The 16,995-nt window shown below is 37.1% G+C and overlaps 1 protein-coding gene across 2 annotated transcripts in view; it reads left to right on the top strand.

Moving 5' to 3' along the window:
• Positions 1-16,995, top strand: part of LOC145998880 (WD repeat-containing protein 47) — a 431,858-nt gene that overhangs the window by 136,949 nt on the left and 277,914 nt on the right. The window lies entirely within an intron of this gene.

The raw sequence follows: 16,995 nt of genomic DNA, 5'->3' as shown, positions 1-16,995 counted from the left end.
AGACATTTATATAAATATTGCAAAACGAGCACTAATCTTTGTTATAAGAGTACGGTTTTAATTTTTGTACCTTAGTGGCTGTATGTGCTGATGATTTTGACACGCCCATCTCCTGTGAAACACGGCGTAGAGGTTTGTTTGGAGAACGTTCTAACGCTGCACCAATTTCATCGAGTTTTGCTTCGGTTAGAATCACTCGTTTTTGCTTAGGTGTTTTAAAATTTAACGATCCAGTTTATCGTAATTTAAGGACAAGATGTCTAACCGTATCTCTATGTAGAGGTGAAACGCTTGGGAATTTATGTACAAATTGCCTACACACTTCCCGACACGAGTCTGTTTTCACGTAAGTGTCATACATAAAAAATCTTTGTTCTAAAGTGAAACTTGAGCTGGCATTCCAATCGTCTCACTGACACAACACACACACACACTGCAATAACACAAGTAACGACAAGTAACCAAGAATAACACTCTTGCGCACAGTACGAAATTAACACGCTCTTGGTATACATCTGCTCGCCACTATATTCACAGCTCTGTCTTAATCTACTCGTGAAGGAACAAAAACTCGAGCTCAGAGATTTCGGATTGCAAGGAAGCTCACGAAAACCATTGACTTTTGACGGTTTCGTCTGCAGCGTAATCTTGATACAGTGTTGCACATTCGAAACCTCCAAACGATCTCCATCGATACAAAACTTTTTCAAGGATATAAACTTAAGCAGGACGTTACTGGTCAAAACTAGGATTAAAATGTTTTATTATCTGTGGCTCTTAACATCGTTTCTAAAGCGTATTTATTTGTGTGATGAATTACAGAAGAACTTTTGCGTGTTATAACACAGGTTAGTGCTCGTTTTGCAATATTTATATAAATGTCTGCATTAGTCCATAAAAATAAGCGGGCATTACAGGCCGCAAATGTCGGCATCTCCGTCAGCGCCGCCCGCCACGCTTCTCCCGATCTCTCGGCTGCAGATCGAAATGAACGCACGGTAGAGACAAGCAATAATACAGGCTCAATCAGTGATCCCGCACAGTTTGTCAGGGATCCGGGTTAGAATCGATTAAAGCCTCCATTTCTACAATAGCACATCTGTCCAGGTGCCAAAATATTATTAATTTCCTTCCCTTTTTTACTACGCTGCTGGGCGTTACCAACTACACAAGCTTAGCTGTTTTTCTTCGATATTAGCATGTACCATCACGGAACCTTTTTAAGTTGTAACAACCCCACTGACTATCAGGAATATAGTTCCATCCCGGAAGTGCCCGTAACTGTACAAAATGTTTCAACAAGAACTCAACTTATTGTTAGGTTAATTCGAACATATTATTTAGCTTATTAACTATAGTTATGAGTAGAGCCCGGAAGTTCAGGCATTTATTTTCGTTAAAATAGGCAGGCAAAAGGCATTTATAATGTGGAAAATAGGCACTAAAATGAAAAAAAAGGCAAAATAAACCGAAAAAAGGCACATTTGGAAGTCGCTCACTTTTATCTATAATTTCTGGCAAAATGTTAAGATCTACATTCGGAAGAGCATTTCAATTTTTTCCGTCTTGATTGCACATAACTAACTACAAGGTGTTTTTTTAAGTTCTCAACATTCATTGATAGTCGTCTGTCAGAGAGAATGTTTCTCATAATAGAAAATGATCTTTCTACTTCGACAGAAGTTATTGGAGCATACATAAAACAAGCTAATGTAGCTGGTCTCATTTCGGTAACAGCATTTTCACCTTTTAGAATATCACAAATTGTTTACAATTGTTTCAAGTCCTCATTTGCACTCACTACCCGTTTGCACTTTTCCGCAACAGCTGACCCCTTTTCTCCTGGCACTTCCATCATCTGCTGCATAGATTCCTCGTAGATTTTCATGGATGCTATAATTGTAATTGTGTCTGGCAATGCACCATTATGTGCAAAAATAAACTTGAATAGCACAGGAGTTTTTTCACTTCACGAATTGAAGCCGCTTCATTTTCTGGAAGAGCATCTATCACCTCACTAATTTTTTCAAGGTTGTTAGCATAATATATAGCTGCAGATATCCAGGTTCCACATCTGGTCAAGACTGGTTGCGGAGGTAAACTAAGCTCAGATGCAACTTCCTTAAATTTTCGGGTTCGAGAGGGAGATTTCAGAAATATCTTGTTTGTGTTCGAAATCAACCTGTCCATTTCAGCAGTCAATCATGCACAAGGAAATGTTAACCGAAAGGCAATATCCTAACTGAGCATGAAATACATTTTTCTCACACTTTTCTCCTTCAGCAATGTTGAAACATGTATGAGAGTAGTAGTACTTGTGCTATTATAAACCCACGAAAGGAAGAGCCCCCCTCCAGCAGATTTGCTTACACTTAAAACTAGCTCAACATGCCCATATGAGCTTTTTGCTCAAGTGTAGCACCCCCTCTAATCCAAGATTTTTGTAAAAAAGCCCTCATGGATTCCATGAGAAAGGAAGAGCCCCCTCAGATTGATGTGCCTATACTTACAAAAGATACTTCTGTGAGATTATTGTCCATAATCCTGTCAAAAAATATGCCCCTCTTGATATTTTTTTGGCCACACATAAAACTAGGCCAAGACATATACCCACCCACACACACCCACACCCACCCCTACACATATTTACTTCCAATTTAAGTTTAATTGGACCCCAGCCTCAATCCAATATTAAAACAATGTAATATGCAGAGACCCTCTAGAATTGCTCCGTGACTCTCTCATTTCTTACATCATAAACATATGATTTTTCTCCTATGAGAATAACACTACATATGGTGTCATTAGGTAATGCTTCATGGAATTCACAGATAATTTTAATATTTGTTCTGTCATTCACCACAACCTGTTTTCTTTTTGAAGCATTGATTACAAACATGGGTCTCTGTGCTTTGAATTCATCTGGTGTGTAGTACATGTCAGTATTGCCTGTGGTGACCCTCTTGAAAGCCGAAAAAGCTTCATATAATTTGAGGAAGTCATCCTTGGACATGTCTAAATTGTAATTTTCTCTAGGAAATACCTCATTTCTGCCATTTTTAAGATATATGTTCTTGATGTTGCAGTTATCAAATTTACTTGAATTTTTTTCCTGATTATTGTGTCTCCCAGTCTGAAACAGTACTACCACAAAATCAGGCATGTCATATTGAATACTGGAGAATGAATTTGTAGCATCAAATTCATAATATGTACCAGATGCGGGCTTCTGTACACATTGATATGTATAAAATTGTAGAGGAATTTGTGGATTTTTTATTATATCAGCTTTGTATTTAAGACCATAACTGGCTTCATACTCAACAACAGGGATTCTTAGCTCCATGGTCTGAATAATGCATTTGCCTGCATCTGGTAAGGTATCAGGCAGAGCTTCTCCTGTGGGGTTTATTGTACTGTACCTCATCAAAGCATTTTATCATTTGCAGCTCTTCTAAATGTGATTCTTAACCCACCCTTCCACATAATTTCTTTGTAATCTGAGAAGAATCCTGGCAACAGGCGCATAGGGAACAGCACAGTGTGGTTCTTAGATAATATCTTATCACCAGCTTCAAATCCGCCTATTTTGTAGTATGAAGCCTCGGTTTTGGATAATTTTAGTGTGGCCAAAGCTGTGGAGGTAATGCCGGGATAATCCACTCTGTTTATAACAACACCGTGCTTTCTGATCTCAATTTCAGAGAACAGATGAGGCACAAAATTGTCTACAAGTCTTATATTTGAATTTGCCGGATAAGCTGTTCCATCGAGCTTTACAACATCAAATTTGATGTATAGATCTGCTCTGTGGGGGTGTATAAAGCCATCCCCTACATCAAGATCAACCTCAATTTCTGTGTTGGGTTGATTTAAATTTGCAAATGTCCTCCTGTTTGGGGGGAATGATTGTAGCTCATAACTCTCAATATTTTCCATTGTATGTATTTTTATTTAAATGTTAATCTCTATGATTGCAGTTGTTGTGGCTCCAGCAAAATCAACTAATTCTTCTTTTTCATTAGTGACCATCAATTCAATATAATCTATTCTATTATGACACACAGGAAAATATAATGTTGGGGATGGATTGTAGATGATGGGCTCCATGAATTCAGAATTAGGTTTGAATGTTGCAATAATGCCAGTTTGTTTGTGAGTGCCTATGCCATTTGATTTGGTGATCATACCCTCAGCCACATTACAGTGAATATTCAGAGTCTCTATGGCTAAGAATTTAGGTATATTAATAGCAGTGTGTTTGATGCCTGGTTCAAGTTCTGTGTTGTTCTCAAATCCTAACAGCTCTCCTATGGTACCCAGATCTACTGTTTCTGTGGCAGATACAATTTCTACTCTGTGAGTGACAGAATTTTGACTTAACACTATACCTCTGGGTAATTGAGCATTTAGAGTGGACAGATTATATTGCCCTGGAGTAATAACAATTTTTTCATCACCAACTGCAATTGTATTGTTGTGGTGTGTAATATTAGGGATCAAGTACATGCCGTAAAATGCCCTGAGAGCTATTGTTTTGGGATATACAATGTCATCATGCAATTTGAGTTTCAATATTGAATTTTGGCTGGTGAGATGGAATACCCCCATGATGTTTCAGATACCACAAGGCTTTTTGAAAATCTTCAATTGATGGTTTATTTATTTGAGACATATATCTAAGAATAGACAAACACAAATGTCCGCAATTAACATCTTTGAAGTTTTGAACACGGGCATTATTGTAATAAAGATTAGTTGATTTTAGATATTTTATTAAATTTTCAGGTGGAACACCTCCAAATGAATCAAACACAAATGCCTTATTTATTACATATTTAAGATAACAAATCCAGTGAGTGCCCTGATTTTTGAACTCATCCAAATTAACAATGCCACACTCTTTGTTGAGTGGTTGTTCTGGTAAAGAATCAGACATGTACACACCTCTAAAATGTTTGATGCCCAATGGCTTGATTAAAGCTTCAATATCTTGGTTTGTAAGCGGCTCTTGTTTTTTTTAAACTTATTCATGGCTCTTTTAACACCTTTCCCTTGTTTCTCCATTGCCAGGTTATGGCGCTTCTGCTCATCTAATTCTGCCCTATTTTTCTTGGCATCTATTACTGTTTTTGCTATGGCGGCTGAACCCCCAGCCAAGCTCCCCACAGCCCCGAGAGCAGCTAAGATGGCAGGGATGGTAAATATGAATCCCCCCACATGTGATTTTTTTCTTGATTGCTGTAATTTTTTTAATTGGGGGGTACTAAGCAACAATTTCATACCATGCCCCTTTGCAATACAAGAATTTTTTTTCTTGCGCTGTTTTTTGGTTAAGAGACTGTCAATAGTTTTAAGAGATTTGAGACCTGCATAAGGTACTTGATACATAACACCCTTAGCCTTCATTGTAGGTTTATTATATACATATTCACAACCCCCACCCCAATTTTTGTTTGGTGCTCATAGCTATGGTGGTCCCCAATGCTGCAATTTTTTCACTCAAAGAAGCATCTTTGCTTACAAATCTACCAAATGCAGCCTCTTCTAATTTCTTATCTGCAACATGTCTCTTGTCAAGATCAGAATGTGTGTTGTATGCAATATCATGGTCTCTACAAGCAGCATCTAAGGGATTAACACCAGGATCACCTCTGTTTAATCTATGGTCCAATTTTGTGCCTGGACCACAATACTGATAGCCTGGAATATGCAGTTCAAATGGCAGCTTGTTTATAATGTCATTAACAAGGCCCCGACCCTCAGAAATATTCCAAAATTTAGGTGGTAGAGTATTAATAATTTTTATGAGATATCCAATCCCCTTAGTGTCATTCACTATAAAATTAGACAATTTGGTGCTTATCATGTCCATAATTCCAACCTTTTCATTGTAAAAATTGTGGTTGCCAGCATTTTCCTCCCCAGCTATCACCAATAGCCTATCTACAAGTTTCCTGACATCATCAACCCACACAAATTCTTTGGGCAGGGTGTTGTATTGTTTGATTCCACTGCCAGTCTTGATTTGTGACCATATGGGCTTGATTAAATTATTGTATTTTGCTCCACTGCTAGACTTGACTCTTTTTTGTGTGGGATCATTGTTCTGGTATAGAGCATCTGATTTTATTAATATTTCTTTGTAATCCTCATAATCTTGATCTGTATAGCTGCCAGGTCTCTTCCTGGTCATGAGTTCCCACAATCCAGGTGTGCCGGAGTACTTAACAAAAGCACCTTTTTCTCCGAGTCGAGATTCTGAATATACAATTATATCATCTCCCATAAATGTTACTCTGAAATTGCCAATTCTATGAATAATGCTGCCATCAAGCTCTGTGTCAGCATATAAGCCAAACACCTCATCTTTATTGTCTTTAGGAGTGGTTAAATATTTTTGAGCAAGAAGACCCAATTCAATAGGATCCTGACTAGCCTCAATTCTTCTAGGAGCAATAGGACTAGGTGTATGAATACTGGAAAGTGGGGTGAATGGATAATCTAATATGTTCCTTGCAGCTACAGGTACAAGCTCTGTGAGCAAATTTTGATTTTGATCTGTAACAGTTTTGATATTCTTACCTAAATTATTAATAGCATCAATTACAGGCTGTTCTGTTTGTTTGTGTTTTTCATAAATTCCACGGTTCTCTGATTTCCATCCCTTAAATCTTTTTACAAGATAATCTCTTAACTTAAGATCATCAATGATTGGCCTTTTCATGTTTATTTATATACGTCTCTACGTCTAGAAAATTGTTGATTTTATTTCTGTATTTGCCAGTATTAGGTGTTCTTGTCATATCAATTGTAACAAACCCATAACTGTCCTGGCTCCAGCACCTGCTGCAAAACTTGGAAAAATCATTGTAGCTCAAGTCCCCACCTACATATTCATCATGTATGTGTTTGAGGTTGGTATGGTCTTGATGAAATACACATATAAAATTGCTATTGTCTCGGATCAGCTGCTTCGGTATTTTTGAAAAAGTCTGTGCCAGGTAGAAGCAATCAATGTTTTTGTGCCGGCCCTGTGTAAAAAAGTTTCTAACCTTGTTTTGATTATCCAGTATAATGTCATCAAACACAACAACAGAATTATCGAGACACTCATCAAGTGGCTTAACATCTGGTTCAAAAGTGGCAATATCCAATCCATCATATAGCTTCATCAGCTGCTGATATTTTAATTGTTCCAAGCTCTTAGAGAAGATATACAAGTGCCTGTTTTTCCAGTCTAACCAGTTGGGTGCCAATAAAAAATTATCAACCATTAGTGTAGTTTTACCACAAGCAGATGGCCCAACAATAAGACACCTAATATTATCAGGTAGCAATTTGCCATTTCTCTTATTCTGCTGTTCAGGTTCTGGCAGCCTTTTTATAACATCCCAGGTGCTCATATTATTATTTTGTTTGCATCGATCCAGCTGTGTTCTGGGAGTCCTAGCCATTTGACAAGTAACTTGTTGCCTTTTCTGCGGATGATTTTTTCTATGAGATATGTGTCAGGCTGTTTAGTTTTGCTGAGCTCTTGTTCATAGAACCTGCCTTTGAGAATTTCTCCTCGGTGATCCTTTATTATATATGTGTTAAGGGTCCCAGGTTTAACTTGAACCACTGTAAATAATTCAGTGCTCCAGTTTCTTGTAAAGCCTCTCTTGAATAAGTGCTTATATTTGCTGATTCTTACTTGATCCCCCACCTTGTATTTGGCCTTTCTTGTTGTTGGCTGATATTTAGGATAATAAACAGTGCTGATCAATTTTTGCTCATCAGATGAAGCTACTTCAGAGGGTTTCATGTTGATTGTGGAATGGACAGAATTGTTATATTTATGTAGAAGTTCTGGAAGAATATTAATCCATTTATAATTACCTTGGAGGGTAAATTGTTTATACATAAGATTTTTTAAGGTTCTGTTGAATCTCTCTACAATTGAGGCTTTGAGATCACTGTAACTCGAATAATGTTGTATTGCCTGGCTTTTAATAAATTGTTGAAACACTGAATTATAAAATTCTTTGCCATTATCTGTTTGCAAATAGCGCGGTGATCTTCCACTCTGATTCATGATTGTTCTGATGGCTTCTGTAACACATTTTCCAGTCTTGGATTTGAGTGGCACAGCCCAGGCAAATTTTGAAAATGTATCTATGATAGTGAGTAGATACTTGTAGCCCTTGTTGATTTTGTCTAAGTTTTTCAACTGTCCACTTGCCATTTCAATCAAGTCGCTTTGCCATAAATCATCTATGCCCTTTGTGACTACTGGGAGTCTCTTAAAATTATGTCTGGCTTGTCTGTGTAATTCATCAACAATAATTTGTCTAGACATAATATGTAAACAAGAATATTGCAACTATAGGGTGTTCAGCAGCTGATACTGCAGGATTTTCTAAATATAATTTGTCCCCTATCTGTATTTTAAATTCCAAAGTGCCATCATCTTCAGTATAGGCTGTTTCCAATGTATTGGGATCTGTAAAATCCTCCAATTCTACACTGGTGATTTTCACTTTGTTGTTAGCATTTGTTATTGATAAGGTGGGGTAGTGGTGTGCCTGTGGCTGAAGCCAATATTTGATCTTGATTGGTCTCAATGTGCCCCCAACAAAAAACTGGTAATAAAATTGTGCAGGGGACAGCATATATATTTTGCCACCTGGTGTAAATGGTGAATCATATTCTTTGTTGGGGATGCTGTACAATTCAAGAATTACTGAATGTTTTGGATTCTCGATTATGCCTGTTATTTCTTTTTCTGCTGTGAGCAATCTGCTTGTTACAGATTCAAGGTGCTCATTGATAGTCCTAACAATCTCATCGTGCCCCGGCTTGATTCTTATGTCAACAGCAAGTTTCTTGTATTGTTGCACAATTTCTTGTAGCTGGGTGGCAAAAACAGACAGAGCATTTGCTTGATTGGATTCTATGGTCCCTAGCTGTTGCTTGATATTAGCTACAATTTGTTGCAAATTTTCAACAACTGCCAATTTTGAATTTTGAGCTGTAAGATCATGGACCTGTCTTCTGATATCCTCAAACAGGGCATGCAGTTCATTAATATGTTGATTGGTTGGAAGAGTGGTCACTGTCTGAGTGAGATGTTTGATCTCTGCCTGGATATTCTTGATATCTTCTGATTTCAATATCCTATTCACTGCCCTCTTAATATTTTTAAGTTCCTGTGATGTAGGAAGATTTGAGACTGTATTTTGCAAAAATTCAAGTGCCAATTTCATATTGTGTAATTCAGAAGCATCAGCCACATTTTGTATAGCATTTTGGAGCAGGGCTATATCTGCCTGAGAGGGTGTGGATTGCTGTAAAATTTCAAGCTTTGTTTGGATATCATCTATCAAGTGATGAAAATGAGACAGTTCAGATTTAGTGTTGAGGTTTTCAAGCTTTGTGATTTGTTGCTGGACACTGACGAGGGTATCTACAATCCCAGGCAATCTGGATTCAAGTACATTTGCCAAATCACTTTGTACTGCTGCTATTGTACCTTCAAGATGGGTTATGGAACTTTGAATTTTTCCAAAATCTTCATATGTTTCAAGTTGCAGCTTGATGTTGGCAACACTGCGAGTTATTGCATTCAAAGCATCAGAAGATGGCAAATTGTTCATAAAATTTTCAAGTGTCTCAATTTTTTCTTTAACCTCGGCTATGGCATTGTTCAGAGGGTCCAGATTTGGTATCTCCAGTGACTGAATCTGTTCCTTTAGAGTGGAAATCACTAGATCAAAATCTTCTTGTGATTTTATGCTTTTGACAATTGTTTGGAGCTGTGTCTGGACATTATTTATCTGCTCTTCCAATTGCTGTTTCAATTGCTCAGAGTTGTTAGCCTGGGTCTTAAATTTGGCTTGAAGAGCTGCTACAGCTTCTTCTAAACTTTGAAAATTATCCAATGTCGCCAGGTCAGTATATTTCTGAAGCAGCAACTTGAGTTCAGAATCAATTTTAAGAAGAGGGTCCATGCATTGTGATTGCAAATTTGTAATTTCTAATTGAAGACTGGCATTGAGTGTAGTTTGTAAAGCTTGTAAATCACTTCTTAATTTCTTGACTCTGACATCAAGCATCAGAATCTCATCACTGTGATCTTCATGTCTTGTATTGCCAAAAATATCATTAGGCATTTTGTTTAGTAGTTATTTATTATAGAGTATCTGATTCTTAATTCTATAAAAAAAGGTATAAGCTTGTCATAAGATCCAGGGACCTCAATATATAAGCAGTCACCAGCAGAAACAGTATAAACAGTGCCAGAAACCATGTTTGAGTGCTTAATTCTGTAAATATTTCTCCCTACTGAAATTTTAACATCACCCTCAGGAGTTGTAATAAATTGCAATTGCCCACCTACAGGTAATTGGTAATAATTTAAATTATTGTTAAATATGTACAATATTTTGCCTGTCTCATCATCAACATCTGTAAATATGCTGTTCAGATGAATAATTAAGAAGCCACTCAGTTTAGACTGTATATCAGGAGAGGGTTGTGGTGTTGGCAGGTCCATAATAGCCCGTTTTTTGAACCCAAATAAGTTCATAGGCATGTTTATTTATTTCAAATCATGCTCTGTGCTTGTGCATTGATTCCCATTTTTCAAATCACAATGCCCCAATGGTAAAGTATGTATGCCGCATGATAAAATGCATCTCTTATCATCATGTGGGTCCAGAGCCACTTTTCTTACAACATTTGAAGTCAATAAGTGATCCACACTCTGAATTCTGGATTCTGATGTTCTGATTAAACTCTGGGATTTGAGGCAATTTTTATAATCTTCAAATTGGAGCTCTTTTTCCACAGTTACTCTGCCAATGCCCTTGGCTTTTTTGACAACAGCATTACATGTTTTAAAACTGTACATCTTGGCACTTAACCCAGCAAATTCCACAATAACATCACCAAGTGTCTCATCTTTTAACTTGCCGGGCACTTTTTTGTTGTGGGGTTGAATATTCAGATGGTCTGGCAATTCACTGGTATCAAAATATTTAAACAATTCAGGCTGTGACATATCTTGATAAACATCTTCTGTTTTAATATCAAGAATAAAACTATCCGTGTCCATGTACATCAATTTTACATTATCACCATAAAAAGGTTTCAACACATCATAATACAATGTTAACATATGTAATTTGGACAATTCCAATATTGCAGCCCCTACATAAATAGGTTTATCAAACTTAATTCTTGTTTTTTTCATGTTGAAAAGTGCCATATCTTCATCATAAATTCTTCTGTAATTGAAATTAGGCTTTGCAACCAATTTTTTGCTCAGGCTGGGGTCAGTAATTATTTTAACATCGGTATGTTTTCTGACATTTTCAATTGTTTTGCCATATACAGAATTTACCATCAATTTAAACAAGCTCTTATCAAATTGGCTGTTTGCAGATGTTCGAAGCTCCGTGTTTGTATCAATATATGGTTTCAACCATTCTGAGTGCCTGAACCTCAAAACTTTTCCAAGTTTGGTTACTTGAACACCATGATGCATCAGGAACTGGAGGTTCTTGTAATATGTGACACAACCCTGTTTTGCCTCTAGTGTCATCATGAGCTTCTTTTGTTTAGAGCCAGGTGAGCACTGAACCTCAGGAATTGGGGGCAACTCAGAAAATTTGTTATGTAAATAATCTGGAAATATCAGATCAACCTCTAAGAAGAGGCCATGTTCACGGTCATCATAGTTCTGAAGATCTTCAATATTAAAATCTTCGACCCATTCAAGCCCTGCATATGGCAATTTTTGCATCATGGCGTGACCATAGAGGCTGTTGGCATCTACATACGCTATATAATTTGATGGCCGTGCTGGATCATGATCAGGCATATATTTGTTATTTGCTCTGGCATATCTCTGAGAACATTGCACCATACCTCCTTTTATATTTTCCTCCATAAACAGATACATATCTTGATCCTGGATCAGATCCAATTGCTTTTTGGTGTTTAAAAACATTGCAGACCATGCTAGGCCCGGGGCACTGTAAAAATACACTGGGTCCAGTCCATAATTTTGCATCGAAGATTTTCTGAATGCCTGCATTATATCAGCTAAGATGGTCACATCAAGTTTCAAATATGCCATGTGATAATCACCAAATGTCCGGCATTTTAAATTGTTCCACACCAATTGGGCATGGTGATAATCTTCATCTGTGATTCCAGAACCTCTGATTATGCTGTAAAACTCATGTTGTGGAGGCAGAGAACACTCATCAAATTTAGAAAAATCTGTAACATAATCATATGGATATACACCCTTCCGCCTAATTAATTTCAGATCCTGATTTGGAAACAATGCACGTGTGATTTTGAATTGATCATCAGATAATTGAGTGGCCAGTGTATCCAGGCTAGCAGATAAAAATCTGTAAGAATCAAGAAATCTCATGTGAATAGGAACACCATTAACTTTAATTGTTTTGCTAATAGATATATATTTTTCATCGTTTTCAGCTAAAATATTTAAATTCTGCTTCTCAAACCCCTTGTATCTGATCAGATGATGGAAATCATAATTGGATGCTCCATGACAAAATATGGGGATATATTTTGGTCTCTTGATCTTAATATTACAGCTATTACACAGGGCCATTAAGAATTTACCATCTGTATGAGAATGGTGATGTGCCTTGATATTTGTATCTGAAAATTCAGAATCACATATCGGACATTTTTCTGCATTGTTGAAATCTTCAATCTGATCCTCTGTTAAAGGCAACATGGGTTTTGATTTTAATAAAATATTAGATGCTATGTCACGGCACTCATTTTCTATTTTATGTGCAAATATTTTGATGGCATCTGGCCCCATGTATGAATATTCTTTGGTAACAACACCATCCTGTACAACCACATAACAAAAACTGGAAGGTTCATGTAGCTGGTATGGTGTAATAGAAGATTCTTCAGGATCTGGATTGCAGGATGCAAGAGATTTGAGGATTGATTCAAAATCACAGACAATATATGCTGGGTGTTCCAACAAGGCTTCAAACTTTTTGAATTTGCAATTCTCACTTGGCATTGGCATCACCATATGAACAGGTTTATGATTGCCACAGTATTTCAGATGCTCAATTAACTTGTTTTTGGCAATTTCTGCACTCACTTTACAAACCCCATTCACTGTTTTTCTACCATCAAATACACTTAAACATCTTCTGCATATTCTGAATATTCTATTGGATTTATCTAGTTGTGTTCTCACTAAAGCTAGAAGATTATGTATCAGAGTGTAATGATTTGTGCCATCCTCTTCAATTAAGAGCAGATCAATCGGAACAGTAGAATCATCATCAAGTATACTGATTCTGAGAGGTGCTATCAAGCAATTGCCACGGCCAGTGGAATAAATATATACATTAATAGATAATTGTTTGCCATTGATATCCCGGGCCTTTTTCTCAAATTTATCAATATTCTGAACAGACATTGGATATTCCAAACCCTCCATTGCTTCATCAAAATCGTGCTCATGTTGTTTATAATAACTTATTCGCTCAGGATGCCTTGAAACTGGATACAAAGCAGCTAAAATACACCACAAAAAGCATTTCTGGTCGGTATTTTCAATATTAACCACGGCTCTTCTGTTTTTAATATTTGCAGGTAATGGCAGATATGTAGATCCTTGTAATGGGCTGAATTCAGAAATATTAACATATAACTTGTGTGGAGAGCCGCATAGGCTCCATCCAGACTCTCTTGCTGCAAATTCAGAGTGTTCAATATTCAATTGATCTATCAACCTGCTTATTATTCTGTCCGAATTTGCATTTGAATATACCGGTACAGTTTCTGTTATGTGGGGCTGTGTAAATTTTGTGCCATTTGGTTTCTTATATTGTGCAAACAATTTGAGAGAGAGCTTATAAGAGCCATTTTGTGCATTTAGAATTGCCTGCAGATCAGAATTTATACTGTTCAAAAAATTCTCAATGCCACATCTTGGCTCTGATACAAACCGGTAATCCCTAAGTTGGGCATTAAAACTGCTATGGATAGGTTCATAGCGTGGCTGCTTTGCTGCTCTGGCATTAACAGGTGCTTCATGCTTCCTTTTCAGACCAGAAGTGGATGGTTGTGGGGGCAATATTGATGACTGTGCAGAGCAAGTGCCTTTATGTGTATATGTAAAGTATTGCATGCTGTATTTTCTATGGCATTTGGGGCATATTTTTGTGGGGGTTCTGTATTTGTCTGGGTCACAAATCTTTTGGTGTCTAGCCCAATTAGAGCTAAATATATTTTTATTGCATTGATTACAATATTTTTGATTAGGCATTTTGTTGTTGTTTATTATATACAATTTTCTGGGTTTCAATTCAAAACTTTATACTGAATAAAAAATGTAAGTTGGGTTCAGCACTGTGCTTTGTGTGTGTGTGTATGTGTGTATGTATGTATGTGTGTCAATATTTTTGGCTTTGGTATTTATATACAATTTCTTGGGGTTCAAATCAAAACTCTATACTAGATCAGTTGGGTTCAGCAGTATGATTTGTAATTCAATTTATACAAATCTGCAATTAAAAAATATAAGCAGCACTGGAACAATACAACCTTACTCTTCAACAGCTCTTACAATACTGGCTGATATGCAATGCAAAATCTCTTTATATACCCTAAGCACGGACCGCATTGAAACAATAAGCCAATCAGAATATAACACATCATCACATTACGTCATAAGCAACCAATCAGAAAACGACACATCTGAAACAATAAGCCAATCAGAATATAACACATAATCACATTACGTCATAAGCAACCAATCAGAAAACAACACGTATCTAATAATTTATTGGATAATAATTTGTTGCACAGCATGATGCAATACAGAAATAGGCCACAAGTGGACCGGAAGTGGACCGGAAGTAGGCAAACCGGAAGTAGACCGGAAGTAGGCAAACCGGAAGTAGACCGGAAGTAGACCGGAAGTGGACCGGAAGTGGACCGGAAGTAAATATGTGTGTGTGGGTGGGTGTGTATGTGGGTGGGTGTGGGTGTGTATGTGGGTGGGTGTGGGTGTGGGTGGGTGTGGGTGTGTATGTGTGTCGTGGCCTAGTTTTATGTGTGGCCAAAAAAATATCAAGAGGGGCATATTTTTTGACAGGATTATGGACAATAATCTCACAGAAGTATCTTTTGTAAGTATAGGCACATCAATCTGAGGGGGCTCTTCCTTTCTCATGGAATCCATGAGGGCTTTTTTACAAAAATCTTGGATTAGAGGGGGTGCTACACTTGAGCAAAAAGCTCATATGGGCATGTTGAGCTAGTTTTAAGTGTAAGCAAATCTGCTGGAGGGGGGCTCTTCCTTTCGTGGGTTTATAATAGCACAAGTACTACTACTTATGAGTTCAATATTACTTAAATAAGGCGAAAATTATTCACATAATAAACGGAAGAAAAATAAATGCCAACGTCTTTTGGGAGAAAAATAATTTATATACACATTTTTTTAAAAAAATGGTCAAATTTAATTGAAAAAGGCAAAAAAAGGCATTATAATTAAAAATAGGCATTGGGGTCCCAAATAGGCAAAATAGGCAAAATGAAAAGGCTTCTAAAACATTCGAAACAACATAAAAAACGTATATCCGGAAAAAAATTATCAATATATGCAGTTGATAAAAAGAGGCATTTTGCCAAACTTCCGGGCTCTAGTTATGAGATATCCCGAAAGATGAGTTAACGCACTCGTTATTTAGATCTCCAACACTGTAATGTAAAATACATTGATCTCCAGTTGGTCCTTGTCTCCATGACATACTGTAGAAGGATAGCTTGATTTCATTCATAGCTCAGCCATTGGCAAAGATCCTAACCTAGTTAACTCAACTGCCAAGCGGGTCGCCTTGGCAACTGAAAATTCTCAAGCTGAACCCGAGATATTCTTATGGCTCATTTCCTATGAAGTCTGAACAAAGCGGCGGTGCGATTTTATTCTGTTATCACGAAATCCACTTCAGTACAGGAACTAATAACGGATGTTTTATTAGGGTGTCTTCTTAATTAATAAGACCATTAGAAATACTTCTGGATGATTGATGGCAATGTAATTAGAAATAGTCTGTAAAATCATTGTTTTCCCGGTATAGAGAAACTAAATCGATAATTTTTTTCCTAGCCCAACTCAACTAATGCAGAAAGTGTTGTAGTACAGAGGGCAACTCACCGGGAATTCCTTGAATTTCAGGAATTATACGCGAATTATTGGCTCCGGGAATTGCGCGTGAATTCTGCGTGAATTTTTCTCAGTAGACGTGAAAAATTGTAACTTTTTTTTCAATCCAAATCCCATTGAATTTATATTTGTTTATAAATACCCTGTGTCAAGTATTTCACAGTTTAGCTTTTACTGTATTTTTATCGAGGAAGGAGAAGACAGCTGCACAACACACAAAATTCTCTCAATTCGTTCTACTTTGTTAGTGTCCTTTGCAGAATAATCTGTCTCACAGACGGAAGATTATTACAAGATAAGATATCTTGAAGTTAGGTAAATTTGAGTTTGAAATTCTTGTACAATTAACAATTTTTCGTAGATTAGTATATCACGTAAATTTGTGACTTGTGTTTGTGGATGTACAAGAATATATTTCGAGTCTGAGTATGTGAATTGGTAATTGTAAACTTCGCACCTTAAACTAAATATTTTAAATATATAGTGGGTTGGTGCGAATGATATGTCCGCCCCAGGCACGTCATTGCCAAAGGTCAAAATAATCAAAACTACAATGCCTGGTTAATCAAAATAGTTGCCGTCTGCAGCCACACACTTTTGCCATCGCTCAGCCAACAATTGGTTTCCATGGCGAAAGAAGTGTGGAGTCTGCGACGCAAAGAACTCCTCAACGGCATGTTGCACCGCCCGATCATCAGCGAAGGTCTTTCCTGTCAGGAAGTGATCGAAATGCCGGAAGAGATGGTAGTCAGTGGGGGGAGAGG

Source organism: Lepisma saccharinum, chromosome 14 (genome assembly GCF_977018435.1).
Source record: "Lepisma saccharinum chromosome 14, izLepSacc3.1, whole genome shotgun sequence".
NCBI classification, from domain to species: domain Eukaryota; kingdom Metazoa; phylum Arthropoda; class Insecta; order Zygentoma; family Lepismatidae; genus Lepisma; species Lepisma saccharinum.
Note: the sequence above shows the minus strand (reverse complement) of the source record. Positions and strands in the feature narration are given on the sequence as shown.